The sequence below is a fragment of the Trachemys scripta genome, chromosome 1 (genome assembly GCF_013100865.1).
Source record: "Trachemys scripta elegans isolate TJP31775 chromosome 1, CAS_Tse_1.0, whole genome shotgun sequence".
In the NCBI taxonomy this organism is placed as follows: domain Eukaryota; kingdom Metazoa; phylum Chordata; order Testudines; family Emydidae; genus Trachemys; species Trachemys scripta.
This window is the reverse complement of record NC_048298.1, coordinates 227,301,024-227,325,330: the sequence shown is the minus strand read 5'-3', so window position 1 is coordinate 227,325,330 and position 24,307 is coordinate 227,301,024.

The window sequence follows — 24,307 nt, the reverse complement described above, 5'->3', positions numbered from 1 at the left end:
TAAATCAGGCTTGCGGGGCTTGCACTGCAAGGCTAAAAATAACAGTGTAGACGTTTGGGCTCAGACTGGAGCCTGGGCTCTGAGACCCTGCGAGGGGGATGGTCTCAGACTTCTACTTGAGCCCAGCAGTTGACCCTGGCTCTGAAATTCACTGCTGCTGGGGGGTGGGGAAGAGGGCGTTACTGTGTAGATGTATTCAGTGGGGCCCCAGACTGAGCAGGAATATTTAGGCGCTACTGTGACACAAATAAGAAATAATAATTCATTATTATTACTCCCTCTGGAATGGTGAGGCCCTGCACTGTTCATCCTGCAAGGTCTGTGCATCATTTTGAGCTGGTAGAAAATCGTAGCACAGAAGGCAGAGGACAGCTCTGTGACCTACAGTGTGGCATGTGACAGCATTTTTTATTCTGGTGGGTTAATACTGGCAAACTCCAGGAATGAAGTGAGTTTTTAAGGTGAAACTTGAATCGAGAGTAGGTAGTCACCTTACTCAGGAAAGGCCTGAAGCTGAGAGGAGCCAAGCACTCAAAACCCCCATTCACGTCAACAGCAGTTGTAGGAATGCAGAAACTCTCAAGCTCAGGCCCCAAGGAGAGGAGGGAGTTGAAGGAATAGGTGGCAGAAGGGAAGAAAGCATGCAGATGAGAGTGGGAGAGAGAATCAAAGGGAGCAAGGAGGTTGAAGGTTTTGGTCAAAAGATGGTGAGCAGAAGCCAACGGAACCCAGGCTGTGAGTCCTGCATTTTTAAAGAGAGTAAACCTAGCACAAACACAAAAGGGAGTATCACATTGCCATTCTGAAATATATTCCATTCTGTATGTGAGTGCTTGTAGGATACTCTATCAGTTGTTTGCAAGCAATTGGTAATAAATAAATTTGTGATATGGTTCCCTCTGTAATACTTTGCACATGAGGAAAGCTTAAAGGAAACTCCGCCTTGTTCAGCTGCATGTCTTTCATCTACTGTGTTGGAGCTATATTATGGGCCTGATTTTGTCCACTCCCATGCGTGCTGAATAGTTCTTATTCATTTGAGTAGTCCCACTGAGTTCTCCCATGAGTAAGTACTACCTAACAGCTGGGATTTTCAAAACTACCAGAGGAATTTGGATGCCCAATTCCCATCCGAATTAATGGGAACTGTGTATCCAAATCCCATAGGCTATTTAAATAAAATCTCAGCCAGATGCATGGCGGGGCCTCAGAACTAGGTCCATAATTTTTGCATGCCTTTGAGATGTCAGAATACAGTACGCAACATCCACCTCTATTACTATTGTTCCTTCTCTTCAGGGTACCTGTGCTACAGCTGAACTTGTCACTGAATTTTTTCAGTCAAGTGCAAAGCTAATATTAAATTGCCAAAAGAGCAACATTTATGTTGCTAGGAGACAGACTTTTAGGCATAGTACATAAGACATCTACAATACAGCTCTGCATCTCTTCACCTCAATGCTTCTTACAACTCTGTTAGAGAATAAAAAGTTTAGCCTTGCCATTAGAACTGGGTGGGAAACAGTTTTTCTGTCCCATGAGAATTTTTGAGATTCCAAAAAATGTTCCAGTCTGAATTGGGATATAAAACTGAAACCTCAATTTTTTTCCCAAACCAAAACTCTGAGGAAAAAATAGAGCAGGTCAATCAACATGTTTTATTTGGATAATTTGAGAATATTTTGTTTCAGTTTCAACCATTTTTATTTTTACAATTTTTTACCATAAATTTACTTACATTTCTAAACAGTCATTTTGCCCCAAAGCAGAACTTTTACATTTAAAAAATGTCAATACATGCCATTTAGGAAGGAACAATCAGTTGCAAACATACAAAATGGGAAATGACTGCCTAGGAAGCAGGCCACTCCAGGGTTTTGGCCGCCCCAAACAGCCAAAAAAAAAAAAATTTGGTGGAAGGTCCTTCGCTCTGAGCCGGAGTGAGGGACCGTCCGCCAAATTGCCGCCAAATAGCTGGACATGCCGCCCCTCTCTGGAGTGGCCACCCCAAGCACCTGCTTGACAAGCTGGTGCCTGGAGCCGGCCCTGCTAGGAAGGAGTACTGTGGAAAGGGATCTGGGGGTCATGGTGGATCATAAGCTAAATATGAATCAACAATGTAACACTGTTGCAAAAAAAAAAAAAAAAAAAAAAAAAAGCAAACATCATTCTGGGATGTATTAGCAGGAGGATTGTAAGCAAGACACGAGAAGTAATTCCGCTCTATTCCGCGTTGATTAGGACTCAACTGGAGTACTGTGTCCAGTTCTGGGCGCCACATTTCGGGAAAGATATGGACAAATTGGAGAAAGTCCAGCGACGAGCAACAAAAATGATTAAAGGTCTAGAAAACATGACCTATGAGGGAAGATTGAAAACGTTGGGTTTGTTTATTCTGGAGAAGAGAAGACTGAGAGGGGACATAACAGTTTTCAAGTACATAAAGGTTGTTACGAGGAGGAGGGAGAAAAATTGTTCTTCTTAACCTCTGAGGATAGGACAAGAAGCAATGGGCTTAAATTGCAGCAAGGGAGGTTTAGGTTGGACATTAGGAAAAACTTCCTAACTGTCAGCGTGTTTAAACACTGGAATAAATTGCCTAGGGATGCTGTGGAATCTCCGTCATTGGGGATTTTTAAGAGCAGGTTGGACAAACACCTGTCATGGATGGTTTAGATAATATTTATTCCTGCCTTGAGTGCAGGGGACTGGACTAGATGACCTCTCGAGGTCCCTTCCAGTTCTATGATTCTATGATTTTGACAGCTTCAATATTTTTTTCCCCAAAAAAATTGAAATGGGAAATTTGTCAAAACCAACCCTTTCCTGCAACAAGTTTTGATGTTGATGAACTGGTATTTTCTGATGAAAAAACAATGCATTGGAAAATTCCTGACCAGCTCTGCTAGACATACTGTACTTATCCTATCAGGTATACTTAAATGCTGTGCTCACAGACCGTGTATTGTATTTAATGTTAGTGTACTGCTTTGTTTATTTTTCAGAATAAAAGCAAAAGGAAAAGGTCAGGAGCAGACAATCTATGCATCAAAGACACTTGCTATAAAACACAGATTTAGTAGGTTGCAAACGCAGTTCCTTTACAGACAGAAAGTGTCTAAAATATATACTTTACTGACATGGTAAATCTTGATAACTCACCAGTTACAATGAAAAGGCTAAATGAGGTTCCCGAAGGTTCACTGTGTCACACAGAGCAACAGGACCCATAAAATAAAATATCCTGGATGACAGATCAGGGCAACTGCACCTGCATTCCCCTCTGTACCTACATTCCTCCATGGTCCAGTAAGGGCACTCACTCTCAGGCTTCTGGCTTCCCAGCAGTCACCACTCTTGGGCAGAAACCTGCATCTCTCTCACTCCTGACTGGGGGGTTTCCCGGCTGCACAGTTCCCTGCCTAATGAACACCCCTGCATGTCAGACAGTCTAAGCAGGCTCGAGTTGCCTTCACCTGAGAGGCTATAAACCGTGTAATTGCCTATAGGTATAGATTACCACACAGCTTTTCCTAAGCAAGCACACTTATTCTTAAGATACAAGCATTACAGAGAAAGAATATTCAAAAGAACCTAAACGCATGCTAATAAATTTACCAGAGCTCATCACAACTCCAGCAAGGGCCCTGGCAGGTGAACAGTCCTTCAAACCCCACACAGAAGTTCATAACACCTTTTGCTTAGAAAACAAATCCCCATGAATCTGTGAGCTACTCTTGTATAAAGTCTGTGTCTTTGATCTGCAGACTGTGAATAGGCAATCAGCCAGGAAATGGTTTTCTTCCTAAGGCTTAGCTTCAAAAGGTTGGGTCTGGAGGTGGAGAAAAACTGTTACCTACCTTTCTGTAACAATTGTTCTTTGAGATGTATTGCACATGTCCACTGCACTGAGAGTGTGTGCATGCCCCATGCATAGTTGCCGGAGATACTTCTCCCATCAGGGTGACTTGCATGCCCAATGTCTCCATGCACTGCTGCATGCTGGCATAAGAAAATGGGGCCATCCCTCACCTGCCTCAGTTCCTTCACACCAGATAGACTTTGAAAGCGAGGGGCAGGTGGGAGGGCCATGGAATGGACATGTGCAACACATCTCAAAGAACAATAGCTACAGAAAGGTAGGTTTTTTCTTCTTCTTGCACATGTCCATTCCACTATACGTGACTCAAAAACACACATGGCAGCAGGTCCGGAGTCTACCTGAACAGTGATTGTAAGACATCCCATCTGAAACTGGCATTGTCTCTGGACTGATGGGGAATGGCATGAGAGGCAAAAGTGTGGACTGATGACCAAGTTGCCACTTGGCTAATGTCTGCAATAGGCACATGTGCCAAAAAAGCTATCAAAGTTGCCTGTGCTCTAGTAGAATGCACCAATACTCTAGCTGGTGTGGGTATATTAGCCAACTGGTAGCATAAATGAATGCAAGAAGAGATCCAATATGCAACTGTGACTAGCTCCAGGAAGGAGTGCTGGCCACTCCCTACTTAAGGAAGATAGAGACACTGAACTGGGTTTGGGGCCTGGAGGGCCAGTGTCTACTCAGAGGACTGAATAAACTGGCCCTTCGAAGAGAAGTGTTTAAAATTACCTTTGGACTGGGGTATGGAGTTTGATTAAGAAACCCCGGAAGGAGGGGAAACAGAGGCAGGGTGCCACAGCGTGACCTCTGATCATGGGGCACTCGGGTGGCAGCCGAATCTGTTACAAGGAACAATGGTTCTTGTTTTGGGAGTTCTGTTATTGGGGCTTTAGATTGAAAGACTTATATTTTGAATTTGTGTTGATGATACATTTTATGACAATATGATGCCCAATGCCTGATGATGGGAACAAATATACATTTCTAAATATATAAGCTAAGACTGATGGGAGCGCTGCATTTGTCCTTGATAATTTATATCCCTAAAGTGCTGGCTTAATTCGACAAAAGGTAAAACTTTGACTTTAAATTTAAATGTGGCCACTACTGCAATGGGAAACTGTATTATATAACATACAAAAACTACAGGTTTCAGAGTAGCAGCCGTGTTAGTCTGTATCCGCAAAAAGAACAGGAGTACTTGTGGCACCTTAGAGACTAACAAATTTATTAGAGCATAAGCTTTCGTGGACTACAGCCCACTTCTTCGGATGCAGAAGTGGGCTGTAGTCCACGAAAGCTTATGCTCTAATAAATTTGTTAGTCTCTAAGGTGCCACAAGTACTCCTGTTCTTTATACAAAAACTACATTGCTGCAAATTCAACACTGAGACATTAACTGCGCAATCTTAACACAAACCTAGTGTGAATATAGACTACTCTAGGCTCTTTCATTAACATGATCTCACAACATACATGCATTAAAGTAAATGCTACATTTGGGCTTCCAACTTTATAGAAAATACTTTGCTGTTTCAGTATGTGCACTTAAAAAGTTCCACTGAGGACCTACCATCATTAGACGTTTTTTAACAGATAGAACTGTTAAGAAGTCCCTTGAAACAGCAACTTCCATCTGAGGCTCTCAAAGAGCTTTACAGACATTAATACATTTAGCCTCAACATCCCTCTGCGGTAGATATTATTTTTCCTTTTTACACCATATCTAGGTTATCCTTTGTTTACACTAATGCTACACACATAGTGAGTCCAAGGCCATGGTGTTTTTCAGAGACACACAGTCCAAATGACAACCAAGCATATTTTCATAAAAAGGGATTGTCACTTCAGTGCTCTGTCAGTGAATTTCAGTCACACAGGTTTTGCACAGAAAGCGGAGACAGGTTTGTGTATTGGAGAAGTCTGGTTAGAACTTGCAGACAAAGCTCCTTCTGTAGCTATCGCTTTTGTGCAAGTTTTCCTGCTGCTTTGCCTGTTTCATCCATCCTTGATCAAAGAACTACATATTTATGCGCATATTAGGAAAGATTAGCCTGAGTTTATCGCCACTCATCTTCCTCCCAAGGAAGGAATAATCCACTCCGCAATGCAACATCCTTGTTGACCAATCTGCAGCCAGGGCAGTATATGAGAAATTATTTCAGCAGAGGAGCGACTTCAGGATTGTCTCCATGGGAAGATTTACAAGCATAGCTGTGATCAAGGACTTTCTTTGTGCCAATTGGAAAGGGACGTGAAGGGGATGCATAAGGGTTACAGGAATCTCCTGAGTTTTGTATTCTAACTCAGCAAAAGAGTGTCACGTGAGGTCTCTAATAAAAGCCTGTGCCACTCCGGTCATCAATAGCATTGTGAAATGTATGTACCGATACTATGTAAAGAGTTACGTATATATATATCCTGAAAATATGTTCTTGAAGTCTGTGTCTACGGAGTGGGCTCCAGCAAAAGTGAAAGCAGGCTTTTCTATTAGCCAAGAAATGTTTATCTATGTGACTCTTTACATGTGAATTAAGTATTGTAAAGGTCACAATAGGGCGCCACTCATCAGGCTGAACCAAACGCAGATGAAGTATTGTGAGAATTTCAAAGATAGAAACTAATAGGAAGTGAAAAAGAAGTCTGGGGGGTGAGGGGAGAGTGCACATCAAAGGTTTGAGTATATTTGGGGGGAGGGGGGAAAAGAGGCTTCCCGCACCAAGAAAGTAAATGGACAGTGAATTTGCTTCATGAAAGTGGGATCTCAATCAGGCTTGGCTGAAAATGCTGGAGAGACATTTGGTTGAGATACATTTCTTTAGACAAGAGGGTAAGCTGTTAGTTAAGCTTAGTTTCTAGAAAACACATTATGATTTTGATTTATATGCAACCATTTGTTTCCCATGTTCTTACTCATTGTTACTTGAATCTCTATTCTTGGATGATACAATTATTCTTGTTTTCACTATAAACATATGTAAGTGCTGTGGTGTTAAGCAAAGTGATGATCCTGAGTTGAATCTTAACAGCTGGTGTGCACTGTTCCTTTGGGAGCAGCAGGCCTGCTAATTCTGTGCATGTTCAGTGGATCAGGAGCTGGACACTGCAGGGAACCCCCCCAAGGATTTGGGGGCTGGTATGTGCCTGTTGCTACCTGCACAGACAGAGTGATGTCTGGGAGGGGAGACACTGATGACCTGGAAGTTAGGGCTTGTGCTGCCAGAGGCTGGTGGTTTCAGGGAGCTGATTCAGAGGAGGCACAGAAAAGACTTCCTCACACTAAGCGCAGGTGTTGGTGAGGTGCTTCACAACCCTGGGTATTGTCATAATAACTATATTGCATCACTATAGTTATATCGGTACAAGTCCCTGTGTTGATGCTCTTATTCTGGAGGAAGAGTGCCTCTTTTGGTTTAGCTTATCTCACTGTGAAAGTCATACAAGTTAAACCACAGTATGTCTACCTGAACTGCAATCCCATCTCTGATTACCCTCAGCCACCAAACTGAAGTGGGCAGATTTCCAAACAGTCTGTGCACCCAGTAGCTGCCCTTGGGAACTGGTGGGTGACCAGTCACCTATATAGGTACCTACATGGGATCTGCTGAGTGCTGAGCTCTTTTGAACATACAGCCATAAGTGAATTGTATGAGCTAAACACTCATTTGTTTGAACGGATCTTTGCAGAGAAGCTAGTTCCAGTGGATGATAGTTACAGCTGAATCTGCCTGAGGCATTCTTTTTATTGCATAGCATCTTGACCAAAGGTAGGTTAACAGCCAGGCCCAGCTGGACTACCCCAAGTTCAGTATACAGAATGTTAGTACCTGTTAATAAATATTACCCCCTTTAGTCCTTTACTTCCTGTACATTTCATTTATATATTTACTGTTCTTTAGAATATTAACAGAGTATGTTGATTTTTAAGGCCCAGAACACTGGTCCTTCACTGATAAGTAACCCTATTCAGGAATTCTATGTGTTGGACTGTATTTAACAATCTTGGGCACCTCTGTGTCCATAAAGCTCCAGATAGTCTGGGAAACCATTCCCTTAATAAATATACTGTTTACATAAGCATATATAAACCCCGGGAACAGATACAGGATAACTGTCACAGCAGACAAGAAAGAATATTTACGGGGGAAGGACCCACTGAAATATATTATCTTGTTAGCCCTCTCTGCTGTAAATAATCATACCTTCACTTATAAATGGGGAACTGGGGTTACTTAGTCTCCAGAAGAGAAGAGAGGGGGGATTTGATAGCAGCCTTCAACTACCTGAAGGGGGGTTCCAAAGAGGATGGAGCTAGGCTGGTCTCAGTGGTGGCAGATGACAGAACAAGGAGTAATGGTCTCAAGTTGCAGTGGGGGGAGATCTAGGTTGGATATTAGGAAACACTATTTCATTAGGCGGGTGGTGAAGCACTGGAATGGGTTACCTAGGGAGGTGGTGGAATCTTCATCCTTAGAGGTTTTTAAGGTCAGGCTTGACAAAGCCCTGGCTCGGATAATACGGGGGAGGGATAGCTCAGTGGTTTGCTAAACACGGGGTTGTGAGTTCAATCCTTGAGGGGGCCACTTAGGGATCTGGGGCAAAAATCTGTCTGGGGATTGGTCCTGCTTTGAGCAGGGTGTTGGACTAGATGATCTTCTGAGGTCCCTTCCAACCCAGATATTCTATGATTTAGTTGGGGTTGATCATGCTTTGAGCAGGACTAGATGATCACCTGAGGTCTCTTCCAACCCTAATATTTTATGATTCTATGAAATCAGGTATACTGAGAATGTACAGAAATAACATCAAAACATGTTTATTTTGTCAAAAGAGGTTTTCTTTGTTTGGAAACCCTCTATAATAGCACTGGTCTGGGAACTTAGTTGGGGAATGAAAGCTGCCACGTCCCTCCAGCCAAAGTGAAGGAGAGACACAGATCCAGCTCTTAGGCTGACAACAGAGGGTGGTAATGTATCTATTCTTTCTGTGTATTGTGTATAAATCTCTGATTGATAATCTTTGATGAAATCATTCCAAATGAACCTGTTATTCAACAATCTTGAGTCATAATTAACTGAGACATGTGACAAAATGCATCTGAAAAAGTGGGTTTTTTACCCACGAAAGCTTATGCCCAAATAAATCTGTTAGTTTTTAAGGTGCCACCAGACTCCTTATTGTTTTTGACAAAAATGATGACAGCTGTATGGCTTTGAGCTGAATGGGGTTTCCATATGAGGGTACAGGGAAGGCAGGCATGACAGAGGCAGCATGCTAAGTGCAGAACAGAGAACAAGGATCATAGAGGGAGTTTCTTTTTACAGAGTGGGACACCGTGCTGGCTCTGTTGGGGTATCTGGAACTGGGATACCCTGTGTACAGTTTTGCTGCTTTTGCTATCTCTGAGCAAGGTAAACATGGCTTGTGTGCATTTTGTGAATAAACGTAAAGTACCCTGAGTCTTTTGAGATCATTTTTTTTCCTACTGTAAACTTCTACCATTCAAAGGGACAACACCATGGAAAGAAATAAAAATGAAAGCAAAATCTACACATAATATTAATCATAATTGCACAAAGTCTAGGACTTGTTTACTATGCACAATGTCATTTTTAATTATTTAATTCAGGGGTGAAAATAGACTAGTTGGTTATATTTTTGGTTTCAGTATTTTAAATCTTCAGCAGTAGTTTGTGTATTTTGATACTTCTGAATGGAAATTAACACACTTAATAATGAAGGGGTTTCACCACAGTGCCTTTGAAGAATACTTTTAATTAACATGGGATCATTTTGTTAAGAGATATCATGCAACATGCTGGTAATATACACTAGGCTATATGCCAAGGTATGGAAAAGACAGCAGGGAAAGAATAACAGTCCCAATGTAATGCATAATTAAATTAACCTTCTAAATATAATCATTTCACTTCTGAGAATTTAAAATCCAAGATCTTTTAATAATGATAATCAAATGGCATTTCTGTATGATTCTGGCAAACAACATGTTCCCTTGTGCAACTTAGGAAAGGTCTTGAGTTTCAAGAAGAATGCAAAAGACCTTTCTATCAACAACCACTGTTCATACTATGCACAGTCAATACATGGCGTATTTAAATTCAGTCATAGTTCTCGCTCAGGTTGTGGTTGTTATTTTCTGTGTTACACAGTCAATGATGCAGTGGGTGTAAATCAAACCAAACTCATTTCTCCTGTAGAACGTCCATCCTTGAAATGAAAGCTATGCAGAGCACTGGTTATCTAGTGAGCTGAGCCGGCTGATCTGGGAAAAAAATTCCATTTTAAAATGACAGCTTAAAAGGACTCACTGCTCACAGACATAGTGGTATTCAACTTGAGTCAGGCACTCAAGCTCCCTATACAAGGCATGGGGAGAGTTCTGCACATAGGAATGGGATTCATAAAAGCCAGCATGCAGAGCAGGGAGCCACATAGGCTAGCTAATAGGAAATGCTGAGCAGAGGGGTGAAACTTAAGCCCTACACCTCAAAGGGAATTAGGTACCTAAATCCCAGCTGGAGGGAGGTGCATGACTCCACTTGGAATTCACAGCTGTGAACCCTCTCCCGGAGTTGGCTATTTAAGTCAGTGTAGTACTTTTAGAGGGGAAAAAGGTAGTGCCCCCATTTATAACCTTAGCTCAGTGGTTAAAATAGTCACCCAGCATATAGGAGACCCAGATTTGAATCCCCATGCTTACCTGTGAGTTCCCCAGTACAGACTACCGTGGATTTAGCCCCCCACCTGCACCAGGAGCTCAAGGAACACTTGCAAGAAGCCTATAACCACTACGTGAACCAAGACCATTGGGATGTCCCCAGACTGGCCATAAGGGACAAGGTGTGGCTCTCTTTCCAGAACTTTAAATTGAGCCACCCATTCGCCAAACTAAGTGACCAATACATGAGCTGCCTTAATGGGTAAATCCAGCAGCTTTCTGGTTAAAGCTACCAAGTCATTGAAGATCCTCCCTGTCTTTCACATCATACTTTGAAAGCCCTACACTGAGAACCTATACCCAAAATTTCCCACCAGCTACTCATAACAGTCTGTGGACAATAGGAGTACTTGGTGCACCAAATCCTTGAGACCTTGAGCAAGTTATGGGAAGGCTCCAGTACATGGTAGACTGGGAAGGCTATGGTCCAAAAGAGCAGTCTTGGGAACTGATAGAGAACATCCATGTCCCAGACTTATTGCAAGAATTCCATTGGGAGTACCCTGAGAAACCAGGCTTTGAAGCCCCTGAGAGGAGCCCTCAAGGATGGAGGTACTGTCAGGAATCAGAGCTTGCAGGAGATCCAGTCTCCGGGCAACCTAATGAGGGCAGCTGGCCTGTATTAGGCTGCCTGATTGGCTACACTACCTGATTAATTGGAAAAGTCAGCAGACCAGCTGTTAAGCCCAGCAACAGCAGCTCAGTGTCTGCTCAAAGCATTCACCCACAGCAGTGATAATTCTTGTGCCTGCTTGTTCCTAGCCATGCTCCTGCTCTGGACCCAATCTTGCTCTTGCCTTGCCTCACTCCAGGTAACCCAATCCTAACCCTCAATTCCAATTCCTGACTTCAACTCTGACTCTTTGCTCTGGATCCTGGCTTCTGTCTCCAGCTCTGGCCCTGGGCTCCAATTCCTGACTACTGACTCCTGCTCTAGCCCCTAAGCACAAGTGCCACATCCCAGTCACTGACCAGGACTGAAGTGAATTAAGAAGTTTTTTTCATAAGAAATTAGCCTTCTGTTGCTGAAATGTCCAACCCTTGCAGAATTTTGGGCAGACCACCTACCATGTTTGGGAGTTTTCAACTTCATTCAGTACCAAAGAACAAGTTGAACTTTTCCAACTCAGCTGCTACACTGCCAATTTGAGGTCTCATTTCAAGATCTCTCATTGTATCTTTCACAAGTTTCCAAACTACACACATTACAAGGTAATTTTCAAACATGAAGCCAATGCTTCTGTACAGGTACCCCATCTTGGGGGGCACATAGACTCCTGGTTATATACTTCATGTTTCATATTTTATGTCTAGAAATACAGCATCTCATTTGGAAGATTTTTAAGTTAATCTTGTGATTTTGTAAACAGTTTCAGGAGTATCTCTTTGGATCTCTTTATTTTTAATAATATCCTCACATGCCAAAGTCTCTGCTATTTTTTAGAGAACGCTGTTGTTTCTTCTACCATAATTGTATACCAGTTTCCAGATATTTTTGATTTTAAGATCCATGATTTCTATTATCTCATTCTGACTAATTGGACTTGTGAATTTGTCTTGATTCTTTTTCAACTACAGTAACATATCATGATCATATTCTGCCTGCAGACAAAGCAGATGAATAAAGTTGCAGTCAACATCTCCAGTTTAGGGTATATGTTCAGTTTGTTCAGTATTGGAAGTCTTTGTGTGGCAAGGCAGTATCCTACTTAGTATTTTCACTAGGATCTTCCAGTATTTTTTTTTCTTCTGGAGAGTACTGAAAAGATAGCACGTTGCCAACATTCCTTGTGGACTTTTGAAGAATATCAACTTCTTCATGATAACACAAAGAAGCTTGGTGCCTCTCAAATTTGTCGGAAACCTTTTTCCAGTTAGAGTGTGTGAAAGCTTCAGCTGAGAACTTAGACAAAAGTAGATTGCACCTAAAAGCTGTACAACAGTAAAAATAAAGTATGCTGTCATTAGCTTCAGAATAATTGAGCCATTGAAAATCAGCAAACCAGGATGAGCAGAAATAATGGCCTTTTTTGCCAAAGTTACATGCCGGGAAAGACTTAAAATGCTGGTCCATAAGGTATCTCAGAAATGCTAGCCATATCAGGCAACTGGCATTTGGTTCCTGTTGCAGGTGATGGTGGACATAGCTCAGAACTGCAGAAGTTGATCCATGTGTTGCTGGAAGTGTAGTTTCCTCCTTTTTTAAAACCAGCTATGTTTAGGGTATTTCATTTTAGCCTCTTGAAAACATACACTTTGTTTTTGTGCTTCACTCAGTTACTGCTTACTTACTAGGAATGGCAGAGGATTTCAGAGTTAAAAACCATATGCAATACTCTTTGGCAAACTGAAACATTTCACCAGCCTTTCAGGTTTTTGTGGTCAGTCCAATCTAGAATGTGGCACAACAAAGAAAGGGAGCAGCCTACTCCTGATCTGTTGACTACATTGGAAAACGACTGTTTCGATCTTATGCAACCTCCTAGCTTTCTCTCTCACCCAGAGACTATGTCACAGAAAAGACTACAAATAAGATGACTGCTGGAGGCCCTTTGACCCCAGGCATGATTGGACAGAGCTCAGAGGCTGCAAAAGTCCAGAAAGGAGAAGTAAAGGAATAAGCAATTATTTTTGCAGTTTACCTTTAAAGTAGTTTAACTACCACTGATTTTGACCGCCACATGTTCCTTTGAGAATTAATGTAATAGTTAAGTATAATTCAACTGTCCTTATCAGGAAATCATGATTTTCCTCTTATAATGTAGGCCTCTCACATGCACAGGGTGTCTCCATAGCTTTATGTACCATCTGACAGGCCTGCAATTATCATTCTTGCAAACTAGTATTTAAAAAGCTCCAGCTTGCTCCCTAAGCCGTTAACGAGAATGAATTATAGGACCTGCAGCAAGAACATGCAGAAGAATATTTCTGACGATTTGCAGACAATTATGAATCATACTTCCTTTCCAAGGACATGTTTATACATTCCACTTCATGCCAAAGATTTGTTTGCTTTTCATTTTGATTTTTTCGCATTATTTAGAAAAAAACTAGACTTTGCTTTTCCGGCAGACTTTATTTTTTAATTATGCATAGGTACTATGGGAACTTTTGGCTATAGAATAGGAAGAAATGTATTTTACTTCCTTTTTGGGTGAAAAATGTTTTGTAACATGTGGAAAAGAGAGTGACAAAGGAGAATGGATCTACCTGATGGGAATTTTGTTCAAGGGAGCTGCAAAAGAAGGAGGAGGGATTTCCTTTGGAAGAAAAGAGGTAAGACTAATTTTCAGGTACTGAATGCCTCTAGAAAATATATAGGAGGTCACAATCCTGTACTGGTAGAGAGATTGCCTTGCTGACCTGCTAATATCCACATTGACGTTTCTTGTGCTGCAAAAACAAACAGAAAAAGAAAAGGTAAACAGCGTATTATTTGGCATGAGGAAGAAAACTGAACAGGAAGGAGAACATTGGAGAATGGCAATGTCAAGGGTGGCTAGTGACAACAATCGAAAAAGAAAGGAAAACCCTGAACAAATAGAGCAAACATTTGAAAAGTCAGACCAAATAATCAGATTGCAAACAGCATACAAGCATAGCCTTTAAAGTTCAAAGAACCAAAATCACTTCCTTTACTATCTTTCTATTCTTCTTCTTCCACAGGTTTACAACCATGTAACTGCCTCACACATCATAATCCATCGACCTAAGCAACGTCCCATATTGTAGTATCTAGCTCCCCTCTTGCAAAACTGTAGCCACTGCATAATCATAGAGTTTCATGAGAGGACACAAACACTCAGAAGAGTGAGAAGCCTCCAGGGTTACTTCTCTGCCCTCTAGAGAGCACCTAGGATTACCACATACAAGTAGCAACAAGTATTACAGGTTAGTTCCCAGTGTGTAACCCCTTACAATGACTCACTTTTCCACTATTACAATAGATTGATTTTGTAAGAGAAAGCCTTAAGGAAGGTTGGAAAAATGTGACTGAAGTAAATAGAGATGTGGCATATCCTCCTTAAAATGCCCAGTAACATGAAACATATGCATAAAGAAAGAGCACACACATGGCTATAAACTAGAAGCCATTTTCATCTATTGAAAATGTTGTGCCTCAAAAGACATGAGTTCAGTTGAGCAGAGAGGTGTCATTCTAGGGATGCTGGCGAGAGGTATTTCAGTGTCCTGACGACACTGTTACTCGGAGTTTAAAAAGTGATTACAGGAAAATAATTAATACTGCTGAGCAAGCAGAGAAGATACACAGCTCCAAACACTGATTTCATTTTATTTCTTTCTAGTGACAAAAGCTGTTCTTTTATTCAGAGCAAAGCATCGTGCTCTCGTTCCCAAGAGTTGCTATAAGTTGTAAAGCTCTTCTTATTACATTCCACTCCAAATGATCAACTGTGCACAGCTTGAACTAATAAAGCTTGACTTCAACCTTTTTTGTCTTGATGTAAATTGTTGTAGGCTTTAAAGTATTCCGGATGTCTCAGGGGTAGGTATTAACCATTTTTAAAATTGCTTCGATACAAAGACTGTTTGGGAAGTCAGGATATTTCTATATGCTAATGGGAGTAAATGTGACTGCAAAGCACACACGGCAGGTCTTTCTTGTGAAGAGTGCAAGTGCACAAATGACAACCTACAGGGTATGCCAGTCTTCCCCCTGCATTCCCCAACACACACACAAATTTATCACAATAGAGGCATACTATACATTAAGTAGCTAAGTAATAAGAATGAAATGTACCATACAAGCAATGATAGAATTCTAAGCTCATATCGGCTGAACTGTAAGTAGAACTAGTTGGAAAATGGGTTGTGGGGGAGAGAAGGGTTTCCTGTGAAAGATGACAAAACAAAAATTATTTTTGTTAAAATTTTTCTCTGTAAATTTCAACTTTTCACAAAAAATATCAATAACCAAATTCTTTTGCTCAAAAACTAAGGAACCTGAATGACAATTTCCATGAGCTACTTCAGCTAAATTGAAATATGTCAGTTTTGAAAAAATATATTTTGTTGTGTCAAAACCCCAATAGCAAAACTCCCATTGACTTCAATCAGGCCCAGATTTCACCGTCCTTAAAAAGCACAAAGTTTGAAGTACTTCCCCTTAGAGAGGGATGCACAGCCATGCGGATACACTAAACCTATATGCTCCCTCTCCAGTTCCACCTTAACTAGAACATATGTAAGTTTCAAGAATTTACCTTTGCTGCTACCGAATTTGCCTCTGAGAGGCCATCCTTCCTTCCACTAACTGGTACTTGCAACTACATTCTATAAAGACAAAGTTTGACAATATCTAATCTAACTAGCTGAGCTACCGCTGCCCAAAGAAAAAAAAGAACCACAAAAAAAGTCAAGAAGCCAATAATAGAATAACACCAGTCAAATTTACAGAGTACATCACATTATTTCCCCTTTAAGAACATTCTCCAGTATGTTTCAGGTCCTTTGAACCACTCCTGTGACATAAAGTGACCATCAACTGGATTTAAGTGACTGGTTAAACTGGTTTTATGGTTCCTTTGCATGACAGAAGCAATACAAAGCAGCCAGAATATACTGGTGAATATGGCTCCCTGTGCACAAAATGGCATGAAAACATTTTTAAAGAGAGAAATAGCAGAGTTCCAGCAGCAGAAGCAGCTAAAAGTTCTTCTTTTAGAGGGAATAAAGGACTGGTTATAGTGTCATGGCAGCAGCATGCATTGTGGGTTTTCTCTTATAGATAAAAGAGTTGATGAAGAATCTGATCTCAGCTGAGAAGCCAGGTGACTATTAAGGAATTTTTTGACTAAATGATTTTTCATCAGAAAATGCCAAGTCACTGAAACCAAAACTTTTCACAAGTACATACCAGTTTTGATTAAACTTTTGTCAGGAAAGCTTTCTAGCATCCATTTGGAATATCTAGTCACAATTGGAGAAAGAGCCTCTTACTTCACAATGGCCAATAGCCTGCTGGATAAGGTACTCACAGTCACTTTTCCACATCCAAAGTGAGTGCCCTAATCACAAGCCTGGCTGTCCTGGGGTCTCTCTCTCTTTCTGTTTTTTCCAGAAAAATTTTGAAGGTGTCGATTTGATGCGGAACAGGAGAAAAGTTTTGCAGAACAGGAAAACAGTGTCTCTCCCAGTTCTAGTGCCTATGAGAGTGGGTGGTAAAATGAAGACATATCCCTGTAGGAGAGATTTTCAAGGTGGCAAAAATCTTAAAGCAAAATTTGTATTAATAATTATCTGAAACCAATGAGACGAGAAAGCAAGACAAATGCACAAATGCTCTCAAGAAAGAATGAAATGTAAATTTAAATCCCCAGCTGCAATAAGTGAGACACATGAATGATAAATATCATGAAGGATATCAAATGGATAGCACTGACATGATACTGCTCCAATAGAAATACAGTTCTCTCAAAAACCGTTAATAGAAAGAATATTTATAAATTACTAGTTAATCTAACCTTACGTTTCAAATTGTTCTAGATTTCCACTTTGAACACAACGCAGGAAGATGAATATATAAAATAGACTTAGCCTGGAATTAATTTTATTTCATCATATTGCTAAATGTCTATATACAAATATGGTACAGCAGATATGCATTTTACACTTGAATCTGACTTTCTAATTTCATGTGTCCTGCTTTGGACAGAATTATCTAATGAATCCCATGATTAATAGAGTGAAATATCAAGAAAAATTAAACCTTACACATTATGTTTTATTTATATTTATTTAGGTTTTGTACTTAGAAGAGATGCATAAACCTGTTTGGCTTCACCCAAATTCCTCACCTGATTGGGTACAGTCATTCTACTGCCAGACCTAATCATTTCCAGAGAAAATACAAGGATTGCCAAAGGGGTGGAGTTACCAATTCCCCACATATACAATCTCACCAAGTGTAATTAACCCTTTTCCTCAAATATGAGCCTCCTTGATCTCAAACTTGCCACCCATTGCTTCAGACCTGCCCAGCACACCTTTCCATCACTCTACTAGTGCGAATGAATGGGGAGTCTGAAGCAAAACAGGTACAGGAAAGAATAAGGGCTTGTCCACACACAAAAGTTGTACTGCTTCATCTATATTGGTACAGCTACAGCAGTACTACCATCTAATATGGACATAATTATAAGAACATAAGAATGGCCCTACTGGGTCAGACCAAAGGTCCATCTAGCCCAGTATACTGTCTTCCAACAGTGGCCAATGCCAGGTGCCCCAGAGGGCATGAACAGAACAGGTAATCATCAAGTGGGCCATCCCCTGTCGCCCATTCCCAGCTTCTGGCAAATTATATTGGAATAATGTGCTTATACAAGTATAGCTTATTCTTGTGTGGGAAGGGGTATAAGCTATCAGGTAACTTTATATCTGCATCCACCCTAAGACATGTGCCTGTATAATTATATCAATAAAAAAATCTCACCCTATACAAAGTAGTTATATCAGTACAAAAACTGTGTGTAGACTAGGTCTAAGAGAAACAGAGAATTTGAGAGGTGGCAATACAGATAATGATTTCAAAAAGTGGAGAATAAGTGAAGGCCAGGCTTGTCAATGGGCTAGAGAAGTGTTCATTCTATTTAGAAATAATAAGTGAGTTGTATTTTAAAAGGCACCATTTATGTTTCCTGTATCAAGGTTCCACTTCCAATGGTATAACACACAAGTCCATCCTTCAAAAGAAGAGTCAGAACCCCTCAAGATCCTTGCTAGTCCCATGTCAGTATGTTTCATAGATGGAATGAGAGCATGCATAGAGTATATGTTATATGTGATTTGCTCTACATTTACCTCTCTGTCCCCTTCTGCTTTTCAGTCATCTATTCAGAGTGTCAGTCAAAACAGCAATATGGGCCAGATCCCGAGTTGGTGTAAATATACATAGCTCTATTGAAGTTGATAACACTACACCAATTTACACCATCTGAGACTCCAGCCCAATGTTTGTAGACTATGAACAGATTTTCAAATGCAGATATTTATCAGGTAAGAGAATCAGACAGAGCAAGGTGGCTTTACAAACTAATTCACTTTTCTCCTGGGTTTCACAGTGATGATGCTGGATTTCAAACCACATGGCTTACAACTGACTTTGAAACAATTCATAGATTCCAAGGCCAGAAGGGACCACTGTAATCATCTAGTCTGACTTCCTGTGTGATACAGGCCATAAAACTTCCCCTAAATAATTCCTACAGCAGATGTTTTAGAAAAAACATCCAATTTTGATTTAAAATGGCCAGAGATGGGAATCTACCACAACCCTCGGTAAATTGTTCCAATGGTTAATTGCCCTCACTGTCAAAAATTTATGCCTTTTTTCTAAGCTGAATTTGTTTAGCTTCAGCTTCCAGCCATTGGATCATGTTACACCTTTCTCTGCTAGATTGAAGAGCTCTGTGTTAAATTTATGTAGATAATTATAGACTGTAATCAAGTCACCCCTTAACCTTCCTTTGTTGAGCTAAATGGATTGAGTTTTTTGAGTCTATCAATATAAAGAAGATTTTCTAATCCCTTAATCGTTCTCATGGCTGTTCTCTGAATCCTCTCCAATTCATCACCATCCTTCATGAATTGTGGCCACCAGAACTGAATACAGTAGCCCAGCAGCAGTCGCACCAGTGCCAAGTACAGAGGTAAAAACCTCCTACTCAAGATTTCCCTGTTTATGCATCCCAGGATTGCATTAGCTTTTTTGGCCACAGCATCACAGAGGGGCTCCTGTTCAGCTGATTATCCACCAGTATGCATTGTATCCACCCCCAAATCTTTTTCAGAGTCACTGATTCGCAGGATAGAGTCCCACATCCTGTATATATGGTCTACATTTTTCATTCCTAGATGTATACATTTATATTTAGCCATATTAAAACACACATAGTTTGGTTGCACCAAGTTTACCATGATCACCCTGAATCAGTGACCTGTCCTCTTCATTATTTACCACCACCCAATTTTTGTGTCTTCTGCAAACTGTATCAGGGATGATTTTATGTTTTCTCCCAGGTCATTGGTAAAAATGTTTAATGGCATAGGGAAAAGAGCCAATCCCTGTGGGACCCCACTGGAAACACACCTGCTTGATGATGATTCCCCATTGACAAGTAGAATTTGAGACCTATCAATTAGCTAGTTTTTAATTCATTTAATGTTTGCCACGTTAATTTTATATTGTTCTAATCTTTTAATCAAAATGTTGTGTGGTACCAACAACTGCACTCGGGGTGGATACAATGAGCCAGATAAGTCATGCACAGCTGATCAGCAGCTGCTGCTATGCTGGTCATGTTCTTTCATTAACACTACTGTAGTTATACTGCTCTTTTTAGATTAGGAAACTAGAGATCCAGATCCACGTAGTATTGGATAACTTCTTTACTATCAGCATGCAAATGCAACCCTTTTGAATGTTTGTTTCATTCATTTAAATACCAAATGGATATGGTGGACCAAATTCAGATCTCATGTAAGCAAGCTACAACTCTATTTGGTATTCATATACCCTGTCCACAAATAGCCACAGCCATAACAATAACATACTTGATTACAGCAACAAACAAATTACAAGTAAAGGTAATTAACCACTGAAATAATTTATGGTGGGGGGAGGGGTGTAGTAAATTCTTCAGCACTTGAAATCTTTAAATCAGGAATGGATATCTTTCTAAAAGCTATGCTCTAGTTCAGCCACGAATTACTAGTAAGTGTTAGGTGAAACTTCCTGGAGGTCAGACAGTGGTTCCTTCTAGATTCACCGTCTATTAATCCAACTGTTAGTAGCCAAACAGGTTTCTTTGGCATTCTGCTTTTAGGGAAGTTGGCCAAAATGAAGTGTAACCAGCAGCATTACATTCGCATACACCAGGCATAAAATTGGTTACCAATACATGGTAGATTTGCCAGCCAGGCCTTCTCTTGGTAGAAAGGATTGGCTATGCCATCTCTGTTTTGAGTCAGAAAGGAGTGCAATCATTATCAGCTACAGTAAATTGCCTCTCAGCAGACCTTTATGTATCAGTTTTCTCAGTTTTAATAAGCCTCCACAGAAATCATTTATTTAATATCAAATGGTTACAATCGACCAAATTCAGTTCTCATGTAAACAAGGTGCAACTCTATTTGATTTTAATATTGAGAGGGAGGAAAATCAAGTAAGGAAGGATACAGCAATGGAGAAAGGAACAGCAGTGCGTAGGAGAATGGACATTAAGAGGAAAGATAGTGTCCATACAAATGAAGCTAACAGTCAGGTAGGTGATACTGGCAGTAGAATGACTGTACCCAATCAGGCGAGGAATTTGGGCGAAGCCAAGCAGCAACAGTTAAGATATTTCTACATCACTGCAAGGAGCCTGGGTAACAAAAGGAACTAGACCTATTAGTGCAGGAAGTGAAACCAGATATTATAAGGATAACAGAAACATGGTAGAATTGTAGTCATGACTGGATAAAGGCATTGAAGGGTATGTGGTGTTCAGGAAAAACAGAAATAAAGGCAAAGGTGGTGGAGTAATATTAATTAGGGTAGCCATATTTCCCAAAGAGAAAAGGGGACACCCCCAACCGTTCGCCTGAGTCCCCCCTTCCCACTCGCGCACCCGGCTGTTGCCCATCGCTGGAACCTTCCAGCCCCTGCACATGTTGAAATGCTGCCTCCCCCGCAGCCCTGCCTCCCTCCGCTGGAGGCTGGCATCTCTACTTACCTCCCCACATGTTCCTCCACACTGCACCCCATTTTTTGACAACAGTGGGCATTTGTCCTGCTTGCTCTTGCCAACTGATCAAGTAAACAAGAGCAAATGGGACAAGTGCCTCCTTTTGAAAAAAAAGTTGGGACAGCCTGCACAGGGCTTAAAAAAGGGACTGTCCCAGCCAAAACGGGACATATGGTCACCCTAATATTAATGATGAGGTAGACTATAAAGAAATTAGAAGTGATGGAATGGATAAGACAGAGTCTGTTTGGGCCAAAATCACTTTGGGGAAAAAAAGCTACTAGAGGTTCCCCAGGCTAGTGCTTTGGGTGTGCTACAGCCACCCTGGATCTGATTTGGATATCAAGAGATTTCTCTTTAATGTTTAAACTAAATAAATACTACTGGGAATTGTGTGATTATGGGAGACTTTAACTTCCCAGATATAGATTGTAGGACAAGTGCCTCTAATAATAGTAGGACCCAGATTTTTCTGGATGTGATATCTGACAGATTTATTCACCAGATAGTCACTAGACCAACAAGAGGTGATGCCATTTTAGATTTGGTATTGGTGAGTAGTAAGGACCTCATAGAAGAGCTGATTGTAGAGAATAACCTTGGTTCAAGTGATCATGAATTAATTCAGTTTAAACTTAATGGAAGGATAAACAAAAATAAATCTGCAACTAGAATCCTTGATTTCAAAAGGGCTATGTAGTATGGCGGGCACTCACTGCCATGGCATCGCCTGCTGGTCAGTCTGGGAATTAGCTCAGTCCAGCCTCAGGAGCGCCTCCTGCTGGCCGGTATCTCCTTACTGATACCTGCTGCCTCGTCAATCTCCACCACTGTACTTCAGGCTCTGTCCCCCTCCCGGACCCCGGTGTCTCTTATCTTGAGGTGCTGCCCCACAGCAGCAGTCCCACACTCTGGGTCTCCCCTCCTAGGGGAAACCCCTCCCCATAAGCCCAACTTGCCTCAGTGGCTACCGCCAGTCATCATCTAGCCCCTTTCTCTGGGGCAAACTGCAGTCTGTAATGGTCACTCATCATTGGCAAGGCAGTTGGACCTGCTGCCTTTTTAGCTTCAGTTGTCTCCCTGCAGCCCCAAAACATCCTTAGGCCTTCCTGCCAGGCCTCAGCCTGAGAGGTAGCCAGGCCTGAGCTCCCCAGCTCAGCCTGCCCCTTCCCCAGCACTGCTCTGTCGAAGGTACCGTCTCTCCCAGGCAGCTAGGTCCTTCTCACTCCAACCCTGGAGTGAGACTCTCACTGCTCCTGACTCACAGTCCTCTTATCAGGACCAGGTGTGGCCAGCTATCCAGCCAGCCTCCCTCAGCTGCTCTCACTCCTTTTATCCCAGGAGCGGGGTAACCGCCCTGCTACAGGCTAACTTTAAAAAATTAAGGGAATTAGTTAGGGAAGGGAACTGGACTGAAGAACTCAGGGATCTGAATGTGGAGGAAACTAGAAATTACTTTAAGTCAAAGTTGCAGAAACTATCTGAAGCCTGCATCCTCAGCAAGGGGAAAAAATATGTAGGAATGGGTTGCAGACTAAGCTGGATGAGCAAGCATCTCAGGCCTGGTCTACACTACGAGTTTAGGTCAACTTTAGCAGCGTTAAATCGAATTAAGCCTGGACACGTTCACACGACGAAGCCCTTTCTTTCGACTTAAAGGGCCCTTTAAACCGGTTTCTTTACACCACCTTCGACGAGGGGATTAGCGATAAAATCGGCCTTTGCGGGTCGGAATTGGGATAGGGTGGACGGAATTCGACGTTATTGGCCTCTGGGAGCTATCCCACAGTGCTTCATTGTGACCGCTCTGGACAGCACTCTCAACTCAGATGCACTGACCAGGTAGACAGGAAAAGACCCGCGAACGTTTGAATTTCATTTCCTGTTTGCCCAGCGTGGAGAGCACAGGTAACCACGCAGAGCTCATCAGCACAGGTAACCATGATGGAGTCCCAGGATCGCAAAAGAGCTCCAGCATGGACCGAACGGGCGGTACGGGATCTGCTCGCCATATGGGGAGATGAATCAGTGCTAGCTGAACTCCGTAGCAGTAAAAGAAATGGCAAAGTATTAGAAAAGGTCTCCAAGGCCATGAAGGACCGAGGCCATAACAGGGACACACAGCAGTGCCGCGTGAAAATTAAGGACCTACGGCAAGCCTACCACAAAGCCAGAGAAGCAAATGGAAGGTCCGGGGCAGAGCTGCAAACTTGCCGCTTCTACGCGGAGGTGCATGCCATTCTAGGGGGTGCAGCCACCACTACCCCAACCGTGTGCTATGACTCCCTCACTGGAGAAACACACAGGGAAGAGGGTTCGGGGAATGAGGAAGATGAGGATGGAGGTAATGTAGGTAGCTCACAGCAGCAAGGAAGCGGAGAAACCGGTTTCCCCAACAGCCAGGATATGTTTGTCACCCTGGACCTGGAACCAGTAACCCCCGAACTCACCCAAGACCCTGAGGGCACACAGGGGACCTCTGGTGAGTGTACCTTTGTAAATATTACACATGGTTTAAAAGCAAGCGTGTTTAATGATTAATGATTAATTTGCCTTGGCAATCGCGGCCAGTACAGCTACTGGAAAAGTCTGTTAACGTGTATGGGGATGGAGTGGAAATCCTACAGGGACATCTCCAGAAAGCTCTCCTTCATGTACTCCCAAAGCCTTTGCAAAAGGTTTCTGGGGAGGGCTGCCTTATCCCGTCCGCCATGGTAGGACACTTTACCATGCCAGTCCAGTAGCACGTAGTCTGGAATCATTGCATAACAAAGCATGGCAGCGTATGGTCCCGGTGTTTGCTGGCATGCAGACAACATCCATTCCTTATCTCTCTTTGTTATCCTCAGGAGAGTGATATCATTCACGGTCACCTGGTTGAAATGGGGTGATTTTATTAAGGGGACATTCAGAGGTGCCCGTTCCTGCTCG